At 37.6% G+C, this 25000-nt stretch overlaps 1 protein-coding gene across 2 annotated transcripts in view; it reads left to right on the top strand.

Annotated features, from left to right (window-relative positions):
• The window catches only part of LOC136834206 (uncharacterized), a 287957-nt gene that overhangs the window by 91973 nt on the left and 170984 nt on the right, over positions 1 to 25000 (top strand). For both annotated transcript variants that reach the window (XM_067096496.1, XM_067096497.1), the window contains exon 2: positions 22862 to 22909. The gene's annotated coding sequence lies outside the window, so the exon portion shown is untranslated. The remainder of the gene's footprint in view (positions 1 to 22861; positions 22910 to 25000) is intronic.

Below are 25000 nucleotides of genomic sequence, written 5' to 3'. Positions count from 1 at the left end.
GTGGATGGTCAACATACCAATTTGCAGCCCTCTAGCCTCAGTAGTTTTTAAGATCCGAGGGCGGACAGAAAAAGTGCGGACAGACAGACAAAGCCGGCACAATAGTTTTCTTTTCAGATTAAAAAAAAAAAGAACAGAAAAGACGGAGCTTTTGTGGGGAGTTGAAAATCCTTTTGGTATACAGAACTACTATAATTCCTCCATTAAGTCGTTCGCAACCTGGATTACAACTTCAGATGCCCCGGAGATTATATGTTTTCGAAAAACATCATTCCTCCGAGGATTTATGATGATGATGATGCTCTGGAAACCGACGTCCTCGTTGGAAAGGCTGGCTCTCTCTCTCTCTCTCTCTCTCTCTCTCTCTCTCATTGCAATTGAAATGATTGTAGGTTCTAGAGGTATTGAGGTATCTCTCTCTCTCTCTCTCTCTCTCTCTCTCTCTCTCTCTCTCTCTCTCTCTCTCTCTCTCTGCAAGAGGAGCATCGTTTTTAGAATCTAATTTCTTTCTCAGAAATGAAAATATGTTGTGTAAACAGACCGGTCTTTGATTACTTTGTATCAACAAAATTTCCCGTTTAATCAGAAAACTTTCCTTTTAGGAAAGCAGTGTCTCCACAGACTATGAAACTCCCGAAGAGAAGGATGGGGTCTCTTTAATATTAGGTAAAATTCCTTATCAGGGAATAGAAGACCATTAGTAATAAGAAAGTATTCCATTTGGAAGACAAATGTTCTTCTCTTGTATGTAAAATGGTAGTATTCATTTCTTCCTTTATTTTAATACATCTTGTTTTAATTTCATTACGACGATTTTATGAGTCGGTTGTTCTATTAACGTCGAGTAGCGACAACACTTAGTGTTGTTCATTTCGTGCCATTGACAACTACCTCCCTCCCTCCTCCTCCTCCTCCTCCTCCTCCTCCTCCTCCTCCTCCTCCTCCTTCGCACTTCTGTTCCATCTTCATTTTTGTCTTTCTAGTCTTCCCCAACCCCTCGTTCCGTGTCTCCTCCTCCTCGTCCTCTCTCTCTCTCTCTCTCTCTCTCTCTCTCTCTCTCTCTCTCTCTCTCTCAGTCCACATCCTCGGTTTCCAATCCTATCATTGGGGCTTCCCATCAAAGAGGTTAGTCTTGGACTGACATCGGTGACGGATGTTCAGGTTGATTTTACTGCCTTTCGAGGTGGAAGGGATGGCCGCCGAGGTTGCCCAAATCTCATATCGGAATTGAAGCTTTGCTGTTGTTGCTATGTATGTTTGTTTGTTTGTTTGCGTGTTGTTTGTTTGTATGTTTACGCAGTAGAAAATCTGATGGGGTTAAGTTTATATTTGCGCAGTTATTCTTGGACTCAGTGGATCTGTCAAAAGCTTTTAACTTCTTCTTCTGTCATTTTCATATGACTTTTAACCCTCTTCAACAACATTGCCTGCCCACTTTTATCCTGTTGCTATGTGTGTTGGTGTGTTTGCGTGCTTTTTGTTTGTATGGTTACGCAGGAAAAGCTGCCCTGAGCGGGTATGTTTGTTTTGCTAAGTGTAAGTTTGCGGAATTATTCTGGAAGTCTTTGAATCCGATCAGAGCTTTCATTCTCTTTTTCCTTCAATGTCCGCTAACTTTTAACCCTCTTAAGCAATATTGCCAACCCTGTAATGTCCAAGGTCCTTCAAATATACTTCAGATCAGTCCTCTACGCTAGCCTAATCGATCTTTCTGACTTATAAGTGCGTGTAGCTGGCACTGAAACTGGCCCCATTTTGGCTGCTCTTATCTTGAACCAGAGTTGGCTCTTTAGCAACATAAGATTGTGGCCATTAAAGCTTGCTATGCCGGTAAGGAAATGACAAATGATTCGTTGATACGAGAGAGGAAAAAGGCCAGGAAGAGAGGGAGAGGAGGTGAGAGAGTTGAGGGGGGGTGTTAGGGAGGAGAGAGAGGGAGAGAGTTTATCGGTTGTCATTCAGAGTTTTTCCAGGCAGCGCCGGGTTGGTCAGCTAGCTATTCGCCGGCGAATTGATGTTTCGGAAGCTTCTTCAGGTTCAATTACAGCATGAAACTTTCACTGTCCTTTTGCCTGAAGTTCTAGAGTTGATTTCGGTTTGAGGTTTCAGTGCTACGTCAACTTTTTGTGCTCATGTATATTCGTTTGATTAACTTACTGATTTATTATATTTTACTTACTGTTTGCAATTATCAATATAACTTGTTTCCTTGCATATGAATATTCCTTTATTTGATCTTAGTTTTGTACGCTTAAGCATTTCCTTTCAATAAAGCTTAGAGGGTAGGTAGATTAATGGCCTTTTTTGCCTGGTTTATAATAATAATAATAATAATAATAATAATAATAATAATAATAATAATAATAATAACAATAACACAGGCTCCTGGAAAGATCTTACGAATCTGAAGACAGATATTCAAATATTATGAAAATGCGAATAACGTTAATCTTCGTTCGCATATTTCTTTAAGCACTTCCCCTCGAAATCGCAAATCAAACGCGCGAACCCTGAAATGATGTTCCTCTCTCTCTCTCTCTCTCTCTCTCTCTCTCTCTCTCTGTGGGTTCCTCATTAGCGTGCTTTCCTTTCGAAAGTTCTTTGATGCAGAGTCTATCGTTGGTGGTGGCGAATATTACGCTGGGCATTAGCTCTTTAAATCTTTGCCTCCATCTCTCGGGAAACGGAGGTGAATTGTGCATCTTCAGGAAAGAGAGAGAGAGAGAGAGAGAGAGAGAGATTAGGAGGAGGAGGCTGTCCGGTTCACGTGCTCTTTCTCATCGTTTTCAGGGAACTCTCTCCATTCTGGGGCTAAGTGAATGAGAAGAGCTTGCCGGGGCTGCTACTATGGCTCCCGTGACATAGGAGAGAGAAAGAGAGAGTATGGTTCCAGTCTCCTCAGACATTTTCCCACATTATTTCTCACATTTTGCATAGTTAATTCGTATTGCGAGAGAGAGAGAGAGGAAACTTTATACTCAGCCTTTTCCATTCATGTTTAACTTTGTTGCGCTAATGAAATTAGCGCAACAAAAGTTAGCATGATTTTGGCTTTGTATTGATAGTAGTAATAGTTGCAGCAGCAGCAGCAGCAGCAGCAGTAGTAGTAGTAGTAGTAGTAGTAGTAGTAGTAGTAAAGTAGTAGTAGTAGGTATTTTACTAATAACAATGAAAACATTTGTAGGTAAATGAATTAAGCTTTTTTTTTTTATCAGCGGTGCTCTTTTCTCGCTATAATTACCAAGCCTTCACTTATCTTTATCAACGCCCTTCGTTTGTACTCCCTCTCACCCCATCTTCGTAAAGGCCATTTCCGGGATTGAGAGAGAGAGAGAGAGAGAGAGGACTCTCTCTCTCTCTCTCTCTCTCTCTCTCTCTCTCTCTCTCTCTCTCTCTCTCTTTTAAAGAAAAGACCATTATGCAGAACCAAGACTGCATGTCTTCGTCGCTGGCGCAGCCATTACCGCTAATTGGACGGAACCGCAAAAGTTGACGAAAGGTCAAAAGGGGGTCAGGTTTGTTTTTGTCTTCCGATGTTTGGAGTTCATGCCCACCTTTTGCCCCGTGTGTCTGTCTGTCTGTCTGTCCGTCGGCTTGTTTGTTTTAGGAATTAATGAATCCCTCGGGGTTGCAATTGCCTCGGTGGACAAGGGGTAGGAGGGAGGAGGGTGGTAGGAGGGAGGAAGGGCCAGTGTCCTGATGGAGAAGGAAGAGTGTTCACGGGGAGGAAGATGTCTTTCTCGCGTCTGTGAATGAACTGTCCGATTAAAGGGAATGGATCTCTCTCTCTCTCTCTCTCTCTCTCTCTCTCTCTCTCTCAGTCTTTGCGTGTTATTAAGAAGGTAATGTAAATGGAAATTTGCAGTGCGACAAAACAGAAAACTAATGGATTCTCTCTCTCTCTCTCTCTCTCTCTCTCTCTCTCTCTCTCTCTCTCTCTCTCTCTCTCTCTCTCTCTCTCTCTCTCAGTATGAAGATTAAGTTCATTGAAAATTACAACCAACGAAACAGAAAGCTAATGGTTATAAAAAAATGGATTCTCTCTCTCTCTCTCTCTCTCTCTCTCTCTCTCTCTCTCTCTCTCTCTCTCTCTCTCTCTCTCTCTCTCTCAGTATGAAGATTAAGTTCATTGAAAACCAACAGAAACAGAAAGCTAATGGTTATAAAAAAATGGATTCTCTCTCTCTCTCTCTCTCTCTCTCTCTCTCTCTCTCTCTCTCTCTCTCTCTCTCAGTATGAAGATAAAGTTCATTGAAAATTACAACCAACGAAACGTAAAGCTAATGAAGTAATAAAAATATGGATTCTCTCTCTCTCTCTCTCTCTCTCTCTCTCTCTCTCTCTCTCTCTCTCTCTCTCTCTCTCTCTCTCTCTCTCTAACACAGCCCGGAAACGAGAAAATCAGAATAAACACATCACAAATTATTATTTTCGAAAAGAGCGAAGAAGTCACGTATACAGAAAATGGGTTCCGAGAAACTCTGTCAACAAGGTCTTATTTTTCCCCATTCGTCGGGAACTCAAACAACATCGTTAAATGTCGAGGAGGTAAAAATGTCACTCCGTCTCCGCGTCTTCTCGTCAGGACGAGTGGACGGTGGAATCCCATTTGGCCTCCGTTTTGTATACGGTGGGTGTTCTGGAGTGGATAACTTGGGCACTCCAGTGATTTATGTTATTCGAGTGCTGCTGCTGACTCGGCGTGTATGAGGGAATTGAAATGGAAAGCCATTGTTGACTGTTTTGTATTTTTGTTTTATAGAATTTTAAAAATTGTTTCTGGGCACGGTTTTTTGTTGAAGATTTTGAATTGTTGTGTCTGTACCTGGAAACAAGTATCATACAAGTTCTGTTTTCTGTTTTGAATTTTTTGGGGTACGGTTTTATTAAAGATTTTGAATCATTGTGTCTGTACCTTGAATCAATTATCATACAAGTTCTGGTTTTTGTTTTGAATTTTTCCTGGATATGGTTTTATTAAAGATTTTGCATGATTGTGTCTCTACCTGGAATCAAATATCATACAAGTTCGGTTTTTTGTTTTGAATTTTTTCGGGGCACGGTTTTATTAACGATTTTAAATCGTTGTGTCTGTACCTGGAATCAAGTATCATACAAGTCCTGTTTTGTGTTTTGTTCGTACATTTAATTATATCAGACAGACTAACGCAAGGCCTTGCAGTTTGAAAGGTAACCATTTTTGAAATTTGAAATGTAAACATGTATGAGAATATTGGGACCCAACTGTTATTAATGTTCGCAAAAACGGGAATTTACATTTAGCATACATTATGACAAATGAATCATCTGTTAATAAAGGCCTATATGAAAATATTCCCATTTTGAACAGATGGTAAGTCATTTACCATACATTGACGATGTATGATATTGATAAAACTATTAATTTGTGAATATCCTTGGACATTGAGTTCATTAGTGATTAGTACTATTTATGACAAAGGACTATTTAAAATATAGACAAAATACTAACACCGTGTTAAATCAAAAAGTATTCTTGATGTGACAAAGGTCTCCACGATGATGGACGAAGAAGTAATAAAAAATATTAATGCCTTTATTATTCTTTACGACAAAGGACTTCACAATAATGAGCGCAGAATATAACCAATAAAACGTAAATTATAAAGTAATCTTTATGACAAAGGAATTCACGATAATGGAAACAGAATTAACGAAACGTTAAATCATAAAGTATTCTTTATGACAGACGGACAAGTAAAGGTAGCGGCAAGAATTCTTTTCTTAGCTGACAGCGAATCGTGAAAGGTTGAGCATGAAGGAGCACAATCTTAACCCGCGAGTCTATTACGATATATATTTTTTGTGAGAAGAGTCATTTTATCCCATTGTGAGTCACGCCTCTCGCTTTTAGTGCCTGAATCCTCTCTCCTTTGAGAGAGAGAGGGAGAGAGAGAGAGAGAGAGAGAGGTTTTATATGCTCATAAATTCTACTTTCGAAGGAGGAGAGCAGAAATTACGGAAGCAGTAACGTTGCATAAATATGTGGCGTTCTTGATGCTTATGGGAAATTAATGCAAGTGTATGAGATTCATTTTTCATTTTTCATTTTGCACTTGGTTTTATTTTCGCGACTGAACATAATATAATAATTTACGTGTTTTTATTTTCGCGACTGAACGTAGTAGTAAAATTTACGTGTTTTTATTTTCGCAACTGAACGTAATATTACAATTTACGTGTTTTTATTTTCGCAACTGAACATAACATTACAATTTACTTGTTTTTATTTTCGCAACTGAACATAGTATTACAATTTACGTGTTTTTATTTTCGCAGCTGAACATAATATTACAATTTACGTGTTTTTATTTTCGCGACTGAACATATTACAATATACGTCGTGCAATATTGTTTTCTTCTTATTAATTGTATTATTGTGCATTGAATTTTGCCAGTGTGTGTGTGCGTCTTTGTGTTCATGGCTTTGATAGTATACATATATGCATTGTATATTCATACCGTGTATGCAAGGTAAAAGCAGATTAAGGGAGAATACTGGCATACAGATCCAGAGTGACTACTACTACTACTACTACTACTACTACTACTACTTACTACTACTACTACTACTACTACTACTACTACTACTAATAATAATAATAATAATAATAATAATAATAACTTCTCAAAGTACGTGTACAAAAAAATTAATGATAAAATATACAGTGTTTTTGTTGCACAAATATAGAATGTAAAACGAAACAAACTTGGTTCCAGAACCACCAAATTTTTCCTTCGAAATTTTTATCCGATTTGCATTTGTTATGAAAGGAAATACACGAGAAAAAGGTCGGGTGTTGACGCTGGTAATATTTGCTTTTGACTTCTTAAAAATCGGTTTTATAAACTCCATTTGTAATAGTACAGCTATTATTATTATTATTATTATTATTATTATTATTATTATTATTATTATTATTATTATTATTATTATTATTATTATTATTGGAGAAACAAATCCACAGTTCTGTGTTTCTCCATTTCAAGACTCATGCTGTTATGAGTATTTTATTATTATTATTGTTATTATTATTATTATTATTATTATTATTATTATTATTACTATTATTATTACTACAGAAGTATATAGTGGAAAGAAATTGTTATTTTTACTTGAGATTTACAATGACATTCATGATTGGTCTTCTTCTCTTTTATACAGTAAAAGAGGGCAAAAATTATAGCGAAGGTAATTGCCTGGGATAGATTGGGGCCAGAGAAGCAGGGCATGAATGATGAATGTTGATTGCTGATGAGAGAGAGAGAGAGAGAGAGAGAGAGACCCAAGATAAATGGGAGTTTTGTGATTTGCGATTCAAGTTGAATGGTAACGTTGATTGATGTGTTTCTCGTGAATGAAGTGTTTGACATTTAAAAGAAGTGAAGTTGAGAGAGAGAGAGAGAGAGAGAGAGAGAGAGAGAGAGAGAGTTGGAAATCGTAATGGGTACGTTTTTCAAAGAGAAATATATTTATGGTCCAGAAGTGCCGAAATCTTTTCGGCTCCAAATTCTTTGCGAGAAAGTGTGATTAATATATTTTGAGTCCATATGCATATCTCTCTCTTTCATGTTTTTTTCTGTCAATTTTATTCGGTTAAAATACCTTTATTTCACCTCCCGAATCCCCGTTGCCTCCAAATATCGCTTAGTAATCGAGTGCTGTCTTTCTTGTGTTCCCTCTCCCCACCTCTTTTTTATCTAGGTTTTCACGACTATGCTTTGTGAGGGAAGGCGGGTGGGTGGGGCAGGGTGTTTCTCCTGGAGTGTTGAGGGAGGGAGGAGATGGATTCCACTTGGAGTAGGGGTGGGAGCTGGTATGATATGGGGAAGGTTTCGCACTCCCGCAAGGAGGTTAGCTTGCTCCTCCAATGTTTTTATAAAGGAAGGCTAGGAATATGGGAAGGGGGTTTGGAGATGGGGGCCACTATGCCCTGTATTGGGGTTGGGGGTTTTGGGGAGGGGTTTGAGGGTTACCTGCAGGAGCCACAAGATGCTTGGGGGTATACTCGTAGTGGGGTTGCGTTAGTCCATATTTATTGGATCAGGTGATTACGCATATTTCTGCTCCCCGTTACCTGCTGTGGTGAGGGTTAAATTCTCTCTCTCTCTCTCTCTCTCTCTCTCTCTCTCTCTCTCTCTCTCTCTCTCTCTCTCTCTCTCGTAGAGTGTAACCAATATATCAATATTGTAAGATTGGGCCTCCACGAGGTAATCTAATCAGCTTGTCAGGACAGTTCTCTCTCTCTCTCTCTCTCTCTCTCTCTCTCTCTCTCTCTCTCTCTCTCTCTCAAAATGTGTACCGTTATATCATTATTATAAAGTTAGGGTCTCGACGAGGTAATCCTCTAATCCGCAAGGTGAGACCATTCTCTCTCTCTCTCTCTCTCTCTCTCTCTCTCTCTCTCTCTCTCTCTCTAAAATGTGTGCCGTTATATCATTATTTTAAAGTTAGGGTCTCGACGAGGTAATCCTCTAATCCGCAAGGTAAGACAATTCTCTCTCTCTCTCTCTCTCTCTCTCTCTCTCTCTCTCAGAGGATCATCACTCACTCCCAAGCATCTGCTATCCATCACCCCCTGAAGAGGGCAAGCTTCAGAAATGGAAAACTGTTCTCTCTCTCTTTGGCTTCAGAGCGCAAGTGACGTCACGAAGACATTTTCAAGTGTTGATGTTTATCGCAAGCTAAATATAATGTTTCTGGGAGCCGTCGCTCATTCGCACCTGAGGTGTTCGCACACGATTTCACACCCTGGCTGTAATTGCTCGTATGGCTTCTGGAGGGCCTTCTTGTGACGACCCTTTGCCCCCCCCCCCTGCTCAGACGGGCAAAGATTTGCTTTTTTGGGGGGTGGGGGTTAATGACGCTTCCGGGTTTGGTATGAGAAATATCACGACGGATCTTTATGAAGAATTAGCGTACCTGCTCGTTCAAGAATGACGCGTCATTATTCAAGCAGTTTTGCAATGTTTTGCTCCAAGATTATATCAAGTACATTTGCATTTTCTTGTTTTAAGATTTTGCATGATTGCAGAACGTCTAGTTAATCACCTGTGCACTGAGCTACACACACAAGAAAGATTTATGGATACACGTTGTGTTTGACATGATTAAAAGGTTATCATGTTTTCTTAATTTTTTTTTATGATACTAAGGCCAGACTGCTCATGCAGAAAGAGGAGACCTTTGGTGCTGTAGGAAATAACTGGATAAAACGTATGCTGCTCACCCGTTATCCTGCAGTATGAATTGCACACTTCTTCAGGAGTGCTCACCGAGCTAGAACGCTTGCTGGCACGAGGCCAGCCTAATGAGGAAAGAGTAACAAGTATTATTTTTTCTAAAAGAGCAGCGATTGAAATTGGATTAAAGGAAAGGTGACTCCGAGAGAGAGAGAGAGAGAGAGAGAATGTGAGGATTATTTTATTATTAGATATTTGGATCTCGACTCATAAGAATGGTTGTTGAACATGCACTGTAGTAGTGAATGCCGTTTGAGGTGGCAATGTTTTTGTTATTGAATTAGCATATGTAAGAGAAATGTTCGGAAACAGTTCCATTTATGCAAGATTTCCCAACAAAAATTGTTCTTTGCGTTTCCGAGCAGGGGAACGTCATATACTGTATTCTCTCTCTCTCTCTCTCTCTCTCTCTCTCTCTCTCTCGGTAGCAAATCCAGCTGGATACATTTCTCAAAAGATAACCGTATCGAATCCGGAAGAAAAATTTAAGCCGATGGAAGGATCTGCAGAGGAGCCGCTTGAGGAACAAATAGCTTTGCTTTGGAAAGGTTTGCGGTATGCATACAGTCTCTGAAGAGATTGATGGCACTTAGCTTTCTTAAAGGTACGCACAGTTCGAGAGAGAGAGAGAGAGAGAGAGAGAGTTGGTCAGTGTCAGGGGGAAAGAGTTTTATGTGCTTGTATAGTTTCTGAGGTACGGAGGAGCGGGGTATTTCCTGTCTTTTTGCATTAAATTGTTTTGGTAAAAGATATTTAGGTTTATGAAGACAGAGTCATCAAATAAAATATGTTACTGATTGAGGATTTGCTGTGGGTTTATGTGCTTGCAGTTTCCGAGGAACTAAGCAAGGAAATATTTCCTGTTCTTTTACATCACATTCTTTACATAAAAGATATTTAAATTTACGAAGGCAGAATCATCAAACAGAATATTGGGCGAGGATTTACTTTGCCTCATTATACTTAGATTTACAAAATTCTACTTCATTTATGCAGATTATTTTCGTAAAAGATATTTTCCATTATGGAGACAGCATCGCCAAACGAAATATTGGGCGAGGATTCACTTCGCCCGTCTATCCTGTTTTATATATCAAATAAAAGTCTTGCTTCATTTATGCAGGTCCGAGAATGCGCTGCTCGCTTGCAGGTGCTTTCAAGAATCTTTGGGGAAAGAACTACCTCGGTATTTGTGTATTTAGGGCTCAGGTTGGTTGCTTTTTTCGCTTTCAAATGATCTCATTTTCGTCCGGAGGTGGAGAATTTCCTTGGAAGTGGAGAAGGTTGTGATGCTGTGGAGATTGTAGTGAAGGAGATGGTGTATTGTCCAGGCTTTATGCGGCTCTGCTGGCGTGCTGTTGCTTATTTTAAGAACTTGATGTTTTTGTTATTTCAGACTTGGGCGTCAAGGTGCGTATTGTATTTTATATTCCTGTTGTGTATTTATTTATTTAGTTATTTATTATTATTATTAATATTATTATTATTATTGCTATTTATTATTAGTATTATTATCACCATTATTATTATTACTATTTATTATTATTTTATTACTAAATTATATTTATTATCACTATTTCATCATTGTTATATTATTATTATTGATGTTTTATTATTTTATTATTATTATTATTATTGTTATTTTATTACTAAATTAGATTTATTACTATTTTTTCATATTATTATTATTATTATTATTATTATTATTATTATTATTGTTGTCAATTTACTTACCGATGATTTTAGATATTTTAGAAGGAGCAAATTAACAGCCATTTATTGCCTTACTTTATAAATATAATCTCCTCTTACAATACTAAAATGTTCTTTTTCCCTGCATCAAAAAATACATTGACATATCTGAAACAGCTGGCGGAATGGCGTCCTAAAAATCATGCTTCTATGAATATTCAAACGCTGAAGAAAAAGCCTCTTTGTATATATATCATTGATCTTCTCACACTGGTGGGACTGAAGTAGTCAGTGATATTGTTGTTGGTCAGTTTTTATACGTAACCTATGAAAAATAAACTTAAAGTGTATGTAGTTGAGCTGCAATATTACATAAAATTGTATAACCTTTCATTGTTCTTTATACATATATATATATATATAACCTATTATATATATTCTTACATATATATATATATATATATATATATATATACATATATACATATATATACATATATACATACACACACACACACACATATATATATATATATATATATATAAATTTATATATATATATATATATATATATATATTCTGACTCACATCAGGATCAGACCCAGGTCTTTCAAATAAAAGACCAGACTGCTGGCAACCAGGCCACACAAGTCATAAAAGAAGTTGGAACCACTGTACTTACGGCATTACCTGGGCAGCTAACTGCTTGCATACCAGCGTGTATTCCCCCAACTTCTCGACACAGCAGTGACCAAATTGACAGCATTTCATTCGAATTATCGTTTCTGAGTGAATATGATGGAAATAATCAACACACATATGCATATATACATACATACACACATATATAATGTATGTGTATAAATAAATATAATAAATTTTTAGCTAAACAAAAACTTATAAGTTTGAATGAAGCCACGTTATGTTAAAAGATATAACTTTGTTTAGGGGATCTGAAACTTAATTTTAGTTCATAGTTCTGTCAGTAGATTATTCCATATAAGGATGTACATGCTGGTCATATATATAGCTGTAAAATGTCAGAATTTTAATTGGCATTCTCCAATTTGTAATCCATAATTATCGATGCTTTTACTATACTTTAACCTATTTTGGTTAAAAGCTGCGCAAGCTATTGTGACTGCGTGTGGAAGGTCTTTAACCTACAACTTTTTCCCAAGTCTTGGTCTGTTTGAGTTTGCAGTGTATTCGTCTTATACTTCTTTATTTATTGTTTCTATTCCATTTTCTTGTGTGTTCATAGGTACATTAGTTTTGTTTCTTGAGTATTTTTTTTTATTCCTGTTTATCGTCATTAAATTGTTCTGTTTTGTAGATTATTTCTTTTTTCTTGACATCTAATCATGACTTATTACTCTTTTGTCAGAACGTTATATTTCTTTTTTTGTTTTGTTTTTGTTTTTTGCTTACGTATGATTCATACAAACACGCCCATGCAAAGGACAGCCGGCTATTTTTGGGGTAGGAAGTCGAATGGAGGGAGGGACGGGGGGGGGGGGGGAGGATACAAATACCCGAATGACCGTGCTTTCAAGTGTCACAAATATCGCAGAGCCGCAGGCTTTAAAGGGCTGAAAGTGTTGATCGCGTGTGACACGGGGTCGCTGCTATTTAGGGCTTCGTGGGAGCATAAATAGCCCACCTGTAATTACGCTTTATCGGGCACGCGGAGGTGTGGATCATGCACGGTGCATATTTATGTTGGCTTTCGGTCATTGATGCCCGCGACCTTTGCAGCAGCAATTGATGCGTTTATTCGTGGTATCGGGGGTGGAATTTATGCGGTCATGGAGAGGGAGGGAGAGAGAGAGAGAGATTTCGAAATTTATCGGTATTGTCTGGACTAAAAGGTACTCGTAAATACAAAGCTATGATTTTATATATATGTTATAGATTACAGGCTTTCAATTTTAATATTGTGACCAGGAAAGCCTGCGATAAAGATATCATTTCAAAAAATGGTTTATTGAGACCACTTAGTCACATTTCTGAACTCAGAGAGCAGGACTGAAGTATCTGTTCCTCATGAGAACTGAAAATTGGACCAAGGTGAAGGTTAAAGAAGTTAGACAGCTAAGTACAAAGATACCAAAGGGAACGGATGAGAAATAAAGGTCATAGAAAACGGAGGCCCTGGGAATTGTATGAAGAGACTTAAGATATAATTCACAAATGGAAACGCACCTCTCTCTCTCTCTCTCTCTCTCTCTCTCTCTCTCTCTCTCTCTCTCTCTCTCTCTCTCTCTGTGTTCCTCTGTGGTGCAGGCTCAGATAACTGGTGTAACTGAGACCCCTCTTTATCATTTAATAGGTCCACTCGTGAGCCTTTTTGTTGGGGCAGGGGGTTGGGGGAAGGGGAGGGGGTTGGAAAAAGTCTCGTGAGACAGGGCTCTCCTTCATCGGTCCATTATGTGACACTAAGGATCAAGTGGCACTTGGGAGAGTCTTTTCTTTTGTTGCGTTCCAGGCTTGCGAGAGGATGGGCAAGAGACAGGCTGGAGAGAGGAAAGGTTCCTGGGGAGGGAAACCGGACAGAGAGAGAGAGAGAGAGAGAGAGAGAGAGAGAGAGAGAGAGAGAGAGAGAGAGAGAGAAAGTGAGAGATTGGGACTAAGAAAGGGAAGATTGAAGAGAGAGAGAGATTGGAGCTGAGACGGGAAGATTGAAGAGAGAGAGAGAGAGAGAGAGAGAGAGACTAAGAAAGTGAGAGATTGGGACTGGGAAAGGGAAGATTGAAGAGAGAGAGAGAGATTGGAGCTGAGACGGGAAGATTGAAGGGAGAGAGAGAGAGAGAGAGAGAGACTAAGAAAGTGAGAGATTTGGACTGAGAAAATGAAGATTGAAAAGAGAGAGGGATTGGAGCTGAGACGGGAAGATTGAAGGGAGAGAGAAAGAGAGGATAAACTGGCAGTGAGAGATTTTAAGAAATCGAGAAAGGAACAGAGAGAGAGAGAGAGTATGATTGTGAGTGTGTGTGTGTAAGTGAGAGAGAGTGAGAGAGAGAGTAGCAAAGGGTTGGCCATTCATGTCAAAATAACGTCTTCTGTGCGATAATAAGACTTGCAGGCAGTTGAAGGCGGGACGAAGAGGAGGTCGTATTTAGAAGACATATTGAAAAACGGGGACTATAAAAGAAAGGTTTTAACGGGCCGAGGACGTCCTTATATATCGGGAGCGTTTAATGGAACTGAAGGGGATGTCACAAAGTGCCCCTAAGGTAGTTTTATTCTCCTCTTTATGGGACCTTTCCGCGTGCAAGGCTGGCGAAAACTCTTCGGGGGTAACGCGGGAGCCGAGATGTTTACGCGCTGCTGGACTCGTCTCCTCTCTCTCTCTCTCTCTCTCTCTCTCTCTCTCTCTCTCTCTCTCTCTCTCTCTCTCTCTCTCTCTCTCTCTTTCACACACACATTATGTAATACACCTTAGAGTGCATCAACAAATGTTCACAGGCATAATTCAAAACAAATTATATATATATATAATATATAAATTTTATATATATATATATATACTGTATATATAAATATCTATATATATTTATATTTATATATGCTCCGAAGTATTCCTGTCTCGTTTTGTTAACGCATGTAATACACACGCTCAGATGTGGTATTCAAATTGACAAAATTTATTTAAAATACACTTACAATTCACATAATAAATAAAATTTCCATCCTTTTAAAATCGTGCATAAATTCCAATATACCTTCACAATCATCACTAACGTTAATGCACCATTCATGCAGTGAAACTTGCTGTATTTTCCTTCCAAAGTGAATAGCTAATAGAATCTGTTTGCTGCGTGGCGCGGGTGTATGCGTTTACATACGCACACACAACACACGCATACACACACCCATCTCCAACGTTTTGGATAATGGAATTGTGGTTGAACGAGCGGAAATGGGGAATGATTTAATCTGTCTGAAATTGATATATATGCCCGTGTTGCCCTTCGTTCGTCAGTACGTGCGTCCTGTGTGTGTGTGTGTGTGTGTTTTTTTTTTTTTTTTTTTTTTTGTCTCCAGGCTGGTAGAGAGGATTATACTGGACACGCGAGATGGGGTCGAATATTCGACATATTCGAGATTGCTTTAAAAGAAATATTATATAAATGACACTGGTTAAGTACATTGTTGCGTAATTAGGAAAAAAGCTGGTAATTTTGTAATGGATTTATTCATTTTTTTATAACATCCTTGTTCATAATTTACTCAGTTTGATATTATCCCGTCCTTCCATTTTCGCCCGATAGTTGAAGTTTATTATTATTGTTATTATTAGTAGTAATAATAGCAGTAGTAATACACTGCACCATAGTATTGATTCTGATGATGATTGTGATAATAGTAATAACAAATTAGTCTCCCATTTATATAAACGAACAGCATAATTGCATTAAAATGAAAATTGTCAAATATGAAGACGCATTTATTTATATTGTCGGGCTCATATTTGTTGAAACACCAATGTAAGGAAAATTAATCAAAATTTTGCTGAAATATGAATTTCTGTTAACGTTTATTTCACCCTCATTAGAGGTAGTTATATATATATATATATATATATATATATATATATATATATATATATATATATATATATATATATATATATATATATATATGTATATATATATATGTGTGTGTATATATATACTGTATATATATATTTTTTTTTTTTTTCTTCAGAAAAAGTTTTTTGCAGTTCTGTTGGGGATACCTAACAGATTCAAGTTGTAGAGTTTTTGTTGTAGTATTTATTATCATCATTCATGTATTTAAAGAAAACGATAACCTCTTGCCGTTTGTGAAAAAAAAAAATTTATTGACACCAGAGCATTTGGATAACTGTTGCAAATTGCGTCTTTCCATTTGCGAAAGATTGGTCAGATTAATCCCTTAAAGGACATGCAAAAACTAAAAGAACATTTGGCGGTAGTTGGCAATTTCCGATTCATCCCAATCCCAAGTCTTCAAACATAAAATGACGAAACCACTTCGCCAGATCGTAGCGCCACCTTTGATCGCGTCTTCCAGCTGGTCAGGGACTTGGAAAAGCCCTCTTTTCTAGGCGGAATAAGCCAATTAATTAGAGAGATTAGGAATGGGTCATTAGTGCCCGCCTCTATCTTGGGCCTTTCAGTTTGATGGTCTCGGAGTATCCATCGGTTACAGATGGGGTCTGGAATTAGCATGGCTCTGATATCAGAGAGAGAGAGAGAGAGAGAGAGGATCAGCTAACAGAAACTTCGAGAGAAAGAGAGAAAGAGTTATAGAGAGGGAGAGAGACAGAGAGAGAGAGAGAGAGAGAGGGATCAACTAACAGAAACCTCGAGAGAGAGAGAGAGAGAGAGCGAGGTGATCGACTGACAGAAACTCTTAGGAGAGAGAGAGAGAGAGAATGTGGAGAGGTTACACATGCTCACAGAGCTTTTTTTTTATAACAGGTCGAACATCAAAAGATTAAAAAGAACGTTAATTATCTTTTTATTTGTTCAAATCAAGACAGGGAAGATACGACCGTCTCTAAAAAAAGGGCTTATGCTCTTTCCCAGTGTAGAATCACTCGAGATAAGGAACTGATGAAGAATAGAAGCAATAAACCCCTATTTGGCTCTTGTTACCGCCGACATTACTTGGCCCCAACAGTCCATGATTGGACCGGTCCAGAGACACCTCCCCCCATCTCTCTCTCTCTCTCTCTCTCTCTCTCTCTCTCTCTCTCTCTCTCTCCTTGATCCGCAGCTTTTCGGCAGAATGAGATAGAGAGAATGTGAAACTCGACTTCTTGAGTGACTGTTAGTGTTAATTAGAATGAAGAGGCCAATACCGTGGCCGTCTAATGGGACCATTGATTTTAGGGGGACGGAATGTCCTGGTAGTAGGATGTAAGGGGAGGGGGGGGGTGGATGGCAAGGGAGAGGTGGCCTAGGATAGGTTTTTTATAAGAAGCATCTCTTGGGAGTTCATCTACATTTCCTTAACATCTCTGAGGAATTCATCTACAGTTATATTAATTAAATATTAGTGTAACGAGAACCCTGAATTACATTTGTAGACTCTCTTTGGGATCGTTTAGAGGCTTATTTCTTAAACGAGGTGTAAATTGGAGCTCGGTAAAAGTTAAAGAAGCCGGACAGCTCAGTCGGAAGAGACCGAAGGGAGGGGATAAAGAATAAAAGGCTAGGAGCATTGCGACTCGGCACCGAAGAAACGCTGCTGAAAACCTCCAGTAAAGCTTACAGTGTGCTTTGCAAGGCGCACTGTAGAGACGGTAGTAAACGCCCTACCCCCTCCCCCTCTCCCTGCCCCCTTTCTCCCCCCTACCCCCACGGGTCATATAGAATGAAGGGGAGGAAGTTTCGAGAGATAAGTTGAAGGTGAACGCAGGTGCGTAGAGGTGAGGAGCAAGTGGCCCTAGGAATGCGAGTACAGATCAAGGTGAACGAGTTTAGATAGGAGGAGGTTGAGGAGGAGGAGGAGGTTGAGGGGACAGAGAGAGAGAGAGAGAGAGAGAGAGAGAGAGAGAGAGAGAGGAGGAGGAGGAGGAAGCGGTGGCGATGGTTGGTGACCATTTAGGAGGGCTGGATGGGTGGCTGAGACACCACCTAGACGACAGATGGATGGTTGTCATATGGCCTTATTTGAATGCCTGCCTGGACGATTGTTTGCTTGCTTGCTTTCATTATTGTTTTATTGCTCTCTTGCATGCTTGCTTATTTGCTTTCTAGTTTGTTTTCTTGCGTTCTTGCTTTCTTGCTTGATTTCACGCTCGTTTGCTTGCTTGCTTGCTTGCTTGAGGTCCTGGATTAGGTTTGCTCTCCGCGTTTTTGTCTTGGATGCCAATCTTGCATGAGAGGGAAACTCATGCAGTGCCAGACGTCAGTTTTCTCTTCCTACATTGGTTTTTTCTTTGGAGAATCAGAGAGATTGGATCTTTGCAGTTTTGTACACTGCTATTACTGTATATCGTCAACTGCATTCTGTTTACAAAAGCTATTGAAAATCCCTTATCGCCTCTACTGATTTTTGGGAAGTGAGTTTGAAATGTTTTTTCATAAATGTTTTTTCTTCATAATGTTTTGGATATACAGTATGTTTTCTCGCCAGGTTGTTCAGTAATGTCATATGTGTTCAGTAACAGCGTACCTGTTAAATAATATCAGATGTGTTCAGTAATATCATGTGTGTTCAGTAATATAATTTGTGTTCAGTGGTATAATATGTGTTCAGTAATTATCATATGTATTCAGTAATATCATATGTGTTCAGTAATATATGTGTTCAATAATGTCATATCTGTTAAATAATATGTGTTCAGTGATATTATATCTGTTAAATACTATCATATGTGTTCAGTGATATGCGTGTTCAGTAGTATCATATCTGTTCAGTAATATCATATCTGTTCAATAATACCATGTGTTCAGTAATGTCGTATGTGTACAATAATATATGTGTTCAATGATATATGTGTCCAGTGATATCATATGTACTTAACAATAGCATAAGTGGTACATCATAGCTACAAAAACACACAAACCAAAGATGCATTTTCGCGTCCTGGTCAGACAGTCTTGCAACACACCAGAAGATTTTCCCAGATCACCAAAACCTAATCGTTTGAATGTATTCCTTTCGCCGCGTTGGTCAAGTAACACTGTTTTATGCAGCGCAAGTGTTGTGGTATTCATCCACGTCACTGGACTTCGTCCACCAAGGCACATCATCTGTCGAGAGTCATCGGTCTTGTCTTGTGGTTCTATTTATCAGATTTATCGGGCTTGACGTCATGTGAGAGAGAGAGACAGAGAGAGAGAGGGCACTTGCTGGGATAGGAAGGGGTCCCGTTTGATTTAAGCATATCAGAATATTTTTTGTTTTTTATTTTTTTTACAAATGAAGCTGAGAAACGTTGGTTTTGGTCGTAACTTGGTTGGGTTACCAACCGCCTAGAGCATCGTCGGTTACACATGTATTGGATCATAGCAAAAGTATTCCTAAATATGATTTATTTGTTTTTTTAAATATTGAAAGCATAAAAATGTTATGCTTAAGGTTATGATATACAGTATATATATGTATATATATATATATTTATATATATATATATATATATATATATATATATATATATATAATATGCATATATATTATGTGTATGTATGTATGTATGTGTATGTGTAAGTTGACCCTCAAGCTCGCATTATAAATAGAATGCACAGGCAAAGCTTGCATGCATCCATAACTCCACCTGAACCACATCAGCGGTCTAAATGATAGCCTAGCCCCCCCGAAGAGGCATCCCCATTATAGTCACGACGAGCTACGACTGGGTTTTGGGGGTGGGGTTAGGGGGAGGATACATGTAAATGAAACGGCGTGTGCTCTATGTCCGTCTCTTGGGGGCTGTTTTGCCTTGGGAGTTGCTGCTGGGCGGAAGAGATTTTAGGGGGATTTTTGTTATATTTTTCATTCCATTTTCATATGCTTTAGGATTTTTGTCGTTTTTATTATTGTTATTTTTATTCGTGTTTTTGTTTTTATTATTTGATTACATTTTCATGGGCTGTAGGATTATTATTATTATTATTATTATTATTATTAATATTATTATTATTATTATTATTATTACTTTTTTATTCTATTTTCATACGCTTTAGGATTTTTCTTTATTATTATTATTATTATTATTATTATTATTATTATTATTATTATTATTATTATTATAATGAAAGAAATGTAATCAAAGGCACTTTGTATTCCGCTGTATTATGCCACTCTAGGGTAAAATCCAATTAACTTTTAATATGACATCTGATATATTTTATTGATACGATCATGTAAGAATGACTGTTTTTTAAGCACAAAAAAATTAATTCACAGATTTATGATGTAGTGAGAAAATCAAGCGAACGACCGTCGCCCATCACGGGTCTGCGAAATTCAGTCTGTTAATTGTGCCATTTTGCACGATAATAATAACATTTCAAGTTACAGGATATTTGCATCTGTATTGTTGTTATGTATTAATACCTATTCTTGTACGTATTCATTTTTTTATTTGGCCGAATTGACGGGTAATTGATTGTTTTGATTCATGATGTTCTGATTATAAGCATTATGGTCATCAGAGTTGGAATTCTCTCTCTCTCTCTCTCTCTCTCTCTCTCTCTCTCTCTCTCTCTCTGAAATGTTTTTGGCTTTAAGCACTGTTTCTGTCGTTCATGTTTGTTGACTAATTTTTATTCTTTTTATACATTTAGCATATATATTTTTCATTTTTGATTCTGGGCACATCAGTACATACTTAAGAGTGACTATTAACTGCATGAACGTCATATTGACTGAAAGACTTTTTCTACATCAATTATATTCATTTTCTACGTCAACTATAGTCTTTCAGAAGAGTAAATGAATATTCATGCTTTATATATAGGGTGATTGTTTTGCAGAAATAATTCAAATGGCAACGGTAAATGGGCAGGTATATTTCGTCTCATTATCACACGCCACTTCAATATTCTAACATTGTGTTCCTCCGAAAGTGTCTCGTCTTGTTTAATAACATCTAAACATTGAAGTTCCTCTCGTCATGAAAGATGTATGAAAATGAATTAAATTTTCAACTGCCTAGTGTATATGATGCAGTGTTAAAAAGGAATTTTTATGACCAGTTACGAAATTAACTCCAGAATTTCGAATTCAGTCTAGATAGGTCGCGCTTGCTAAAGAACAACAGACGAGCAGGCAGGCAAGCAAGCAAGCAAGCAAGCAGTATTCTTTCAGGGTATCTTTAGGGCTTCCATAAAAGGACAGGCAGAATTCCTAAAATTGGGTTACTGCCCCATGATCGTTTTGAAATTGGAAAAGGGGTGGCCTGAGGTTGTATTCTTTAGGGGATAGGTATTTTGTTATGCCTTTGGGGGAGTATTTTTCATGTCTTTGGGGAAGTATTTTTCATGGCTTTTGGGAATTATTTTTCATGTCTTTGGGGAAGTATTTTTCATGCCTTTTGGGAAGTATTTTTCATGTCTGTGGGGAAGTATTTTTCATGGCTTTTAGGGGAGTATTTTTTATGCCTCTGGGGAAGTATTTTTCATGCCTTTTGGGAAGTATTTTTCATGCCTTTTGGGAAGTATTTTTCATGTCTGTTGGGGAAGTATTTTTCATGCCTTTGGGGAAGTATTTTTCATGCCTTTGGGTATTCGCCCCCTGTTATTTCTAAGGTAGGTTGATGGTGGAATTAAAGTGGCATGGGCATTACACGTTGGGGCATAAACCCCAGTGCTGTGAGGGCGTCCTAGTTTTCTTTATATTGTTTTGGTCTTACAAGTCTCGTTTGGCATCATAGACTTGTTTTCCTTTTTCATTTATTAGTTTTCTGTAAAAGAAAACTATTGTGCCGGCTTTGTCTGTCCATCCGCAATTTTTTCTGTGCGCACTTTTTCTGTCTGCCCTCAGATCTTAAAAACTACTGAGGCTAGAGGGCTGCAAACTGGTATGATGATCATCTACCCTCCAATCATCAAACATGCCAAATTGCAGCCCTCTAGCCACAGTAGTATATGTTTTATTTAAGGTTACAGTTAGCCATAATCGTGCTTCTGGCGACGATATAGGATAGGCCACTACCGGGTCGTGGTTAAAGATTCATGGGCCGCGGTTCATACAGCATTATGCTGCGACCACCGAAAGATAGATCTATTTTTGGTGGCATGATTATAAGCTGTAGCGGATGCACAGAAAACTCTATTGCGCCGGAGAAACATCGGCGCATTTTTTTCATGTTTTTTAGTAGTTCTCGAGGGAAATTGTTTTGTTCCCCTTAACTCATAAATATATACGTACGCGAAGCTTTGTTCCAATCGAGATTGTTGTTGCATTTATTGAATTGGCTACCGTCCCTCGCGGGGTGCAACATCGGTGGAATAAAGATTGACATTTGTCGATATTGAGATTTATTGTTTACCTTTTTTGAGCCGCTGGGTGTCATTATAAGAGTTAATGTAATATTTGAATGTTTGATAATGTTTTGACGCCAGTTTTCCGCTTTATTGTTTGAGCGTGAGTCTCAGGATGAGTGAATATTTGCCATTACTGGTTTATATATATATATATGTATATATATATATATATATATATATATATATATATATATATATATATGTATATATATATATATATATATATTTATATGTTTATATGTGTACCATGTGTGTGTGTACACATTATATACATATATATAATGTATGTATGTATGCATGCATGTATTCACTCTAAATACATACATATATTACACAGTATATAGAGGCTATAAGTAATAACTGCCAATGTCAATGTTTGATACAATAACAAAATTATCCATCGTTCATATTGATAAGGGACCTGTCCTTACAGTCGAAAATGCTTTGTCATCTTTGATGAGGAGGTTATGACGATATAAATCATTTGTGCAGATCCGATGATCGTGTTAAAACAATATTGACAAAATACAGTTTTTGTGTCCTAATCGCGTTAAGAGGCTTATTTGCCCGGAGATTGGACTTTGTTTTTCGTAGTAGTTTTCAGTCTCCGTTGATATTTCCCAACGAGCTTCCGTTAATTATACGAAAGGCAGTGGTGTATATTCAGGCCATAATCTCCTTTGTGTGTATTTTGATTGCGAATTCACTCATTAGGACTTGACTTTTAATCTGCTTTTGTAATGAGCGTTGGCGCTCACTCTTCCACGCGCGTATTAAACTGATAATTGTGTGAAATATTTGCTGATAATGTAATTTTTTAGATTATGGGACATGTGTTGTTTTCAGGTTTTTCATTTGAAATTTATAAAGTTTATATATTTTTTCTTTTTCTTTTTCAGCTTGACCCGTCGGCTGAGACCCGCGTTTTCAACCAGAACTTCAAGTTGGTGAGTTCAGCATGTTTATTTGTAAATTTTTTTTTTTTTTTTTTTAAAGACCCACCGCTATTATTACTATTATTATTTAGATACAGTATTATTGTTACTTTTATTGTTGAGTATTGAATTCCAATGTTTGGATTAACACCCTACTTTCGGATTAATCCGTGATTCCTGTAATCGTTATAGATATCGGTATTCCATTGCTCCGGATAATCGAAATTACCTTTCCATGCGAAGGTAATCATCGTGTTTAATTGGTCGCTGAAATTTTCCATCGGTTTGCATAATGGTTATCCCAGTCATTTTTGGATGGAAATTTTTTTTATAGTAATTTTTAAATGGGTAATGGTCATTTTCTTGAAATTGATGTTGATAGTTATCTTGAAATCGGTTGATATTTTGGATTACTGTTAGTTAAATAGTGGATCTATTATTATTATTATTATTATAATTATTATTATTATTATTATTATTATTATTATTATTATTATTATTATTATTATTATTATTATTACTTAGAAGATGAACCCTATTGACATGGAACAAGCCCACCAAAGGGGCCATAGACTTGGAACTAAGCTTCCAGAGAATATGGTATTCATTTGAAAGAAGTAACAGAAGATAACAGGAATCACAGAAAGAAGAGATCAGTTATTAGAAATGAAAAGAAAAGATAAACTGATAAAAGGATTAATAAATAAATATATATATATATATATAATACACACACATACATACACATATATATATAAATAAATAAAAATAATATATATATATATATATATATATATATATATATATATATATATATATATAATAATGTTAGTTATTAAAATACAAGATGAACTGGTTTATGGTAGTAATGCAATGCATCTTCGCTTGAACTTTAAAATTCTAATCGCAAACCATCCTGAAATTGACAATTACCTATATATTGAAACAATCATTTCCCAGCATCTGATACCACTCACTATTTCTCAATGGCTATTAAAACTCAGCTTCAAATTGCCGCAGGCTGTTTTACTCCCCAATCGATTATGGAAATCGTAATGACATCGATCGCCTTTAAAGCTCGTCGCAAATTGGACCAGGCCGGAATGGACTGGGACTCCATAACACGTGGGAACCTGGCAAAGTCGTTATCACCGTTACCGAGCTGGAAATTGCATTTGCAGTTTCTCGTTTACGGCCTCTTATTGGTGGGGGGATGGGGGGTTGGAGGTTCCTTGTTCAAGCGGCGCGATGCTGCCGAGTCCCGAGAATTTCAGAGCCTGTTGGGGGGGGGGGGCGGTTCTCCCTTCCTTCCTGGTCTTCCAGATCTTGTTCCAGACCGCCCTCAGATTCGGTTGAGATGAGAAAGGCACGGACGGTTTAGGATTTGATGTTAGTCTTTTCTTTTTATTAATTAAGTATATAAATTATTTTATTGTAAAGCGATGAATTGGGTGGGAATTAATAAGTCAAAGCTCTCTCTCTCTCTCTCTCTCTCTCTCTCTCTCTCTCTCTCTCTCTCTCTCTCTCTCTCTCTCTCTCTCTCTCTCTCTCTCCCCGTGCTGTGAACTTGGTATATTCATTATTATATCATTAAGGAATGAAATTAATGAAAATTAATACGACACAACCTCTCTCTCTCTCTCTCTCTCTCTCTCTCTCTCTCTCTCTCTCTCTCTCTCTCTCTCTCTCTCTCTCTCTCTCTCTCTCTCTCTCTCTCTCTAAATTCAGCATATTAAGTACGTATCTTAAAAGAATGAAATGGCTGGGAAAGAGTGAGAAAATAGCATTTCCTTGGCCTTGTTTCCGAAGGTAGTATATCAAGGAAGCACATTTCTCTTCTTTGCTGGAATATGTTTGTTTGTTCGTTTGTGTGTTTTATTCTTTCGAGAGATCATGATCTTCGTTATAATTATGGCCCTTTGTTCAAGTAATGAACTCCATACCTGAGACAGGTAGATGAATGTTCGTGGCGAAATTGATTTATATATGCTATATATCTGTGTAAAGGTTACGTGTGGGGATGTATATTCGTGTAAACACAAATGGTTACTCGTAATATATTTTATTTATTTGTTGTGCATTTGCGTTTACATAATGTTCGCC

The sequence above is a fragment of the Macrobrachium rosenbergii genome, chromosome 53 (genome assembly GCF_040412425.1).
Source record: "Macrobrachium rosenbergii isolate ZJJX-2024 chromosome 53, ASM4041242v1, whole genome shotgun sequence".
Lineage (NCBI taxonomy): Eukaryota > Metazoa > Arthropoda > Malacostraca > Decapoda > Palaemonidae > Macrobrachium > Macrobrachium rosenbergii.
The sequence above is the reverse complement of the archived record's forward strand: the minus strand, read 5'-3'. Positions and strand labels throughout refer to the sequence as shown.